The sequence below is a fragment of the Olea europaea genome, unplaced genomic scaffold (assembly GCF_002742605.1).
Source record: "Olea europaea var. sylvestris unplaced genomic scaffold, O_europaea_v1 scaffold40913, whole genome shotgun sequence".
Taxonomy (NCBI): Eukaryota; Viridiplantae; Streptophyta; class Magnoliopsida; order Lamiales; family Oleaceae; genus Olea; species Olea europaea.
In genome coordinates this window covers 1-1038 of record NW_019260611.1, presented here as the reverse complement: position 1 = coordinate 1038, position 1038 = coordinate 1, and the positions used below count along the sequence as shown (strand labels likewise).

At 38.1% G+C, this 1038-nt stretch overlaps 1 non-coding gene across 1 annotated transcript; it reads right to left on the bottom strand.

The window, feature by feature from the left end:
* Positions 1-648: 648 nt before the first annotated feature.
* TRNAA-UGC lies at positions 649-721 on the bottom strand. The gene has a single exon. It is a non-coding gene; the product is annotated as a tRNA-Ala (tRNA).
* Between the last annotated feature and the right edge of the window lie 317 nt (positions 722-1038).

Genomic DNA, 1038 nt, shown 5'->3' with positions numbered 1-1038 from the left:
GTCAATGCCTACTATGTTACAAAATAACACTTGCCCCGTTAGCTCCCATTCATTGCAAATCCTTGTTTTTTGGTTTGAGGGTTCATGCTTAATCCACCAATGCCACTACCACTGCCTCCACAAACACCATCTCCCAAACTTATTATCACAATTTCTCAAGTTTTAGACTGCTCATTGTAAAGGAAAGTACAATTCTCACCATACGGACATCCTTCCTTTGTATAGAATTTCTATCAATGCCTCCATATATAACACATTTGTGCATCCTTGCCATTTGCTATAATCGGAATCAAAAACTCCTCCCTTAACTTTGATGACACTCCTCGTTCTTCGTGATTTCTGGTGGTGCTTGTGCAACTAATTCTTGATAGTAGGAAGTAAAACATAGATTCGTGGTGGGAGTTACGGGATTTCTAGTTTTGCGGGGTTTCTAAGGTTATAGGGTTTGAACGTAATTAATACAGAAGTTAGGATTTTAATTAGTTTTAGGGGGTATTTTCTAATTTGTTATTTTTTGTGGGTACCCTGCCTAATTTTCCCTATTGTTAATGGGTTGTGGACCTAATTTTAGCCCAACAAGCAAATTTGGAAGCCCAACTACTTACTTCCTTTGCTTCTCCAGGAAAAAACAGATATCAGAATTTTAAATGGAGATGCGGGGGATCGAACCCCGTGCCTCTCGCATGCAAAGCGAGCGCTCTACCATTTGAGCTACATCCCCAGGTTTGTAACGTTGGCACAGACATTTTATCTTCATCGTAATACACGCTGCATTATAGTACTTTTTGTTTGTATATGCCAATAATAGTAAGATTTCGAGAATGGCTTCAACACAATCCTCTTGAGTTTATCCTTTCGTCTCGTTTCTTGTAAACCGATACAGATCCCAATCCTTTTCCCCGAAATCTTCACCAGTTCTTATCCTATTGTTTTACATTTTCCAATTTTCCCATTTAAAAAAAAAAAAAAATGAGAGAACAAGATCAGCAAACAAGAGTATTATACGATCTCTGTTCAATGATTATTCACATCATCCGT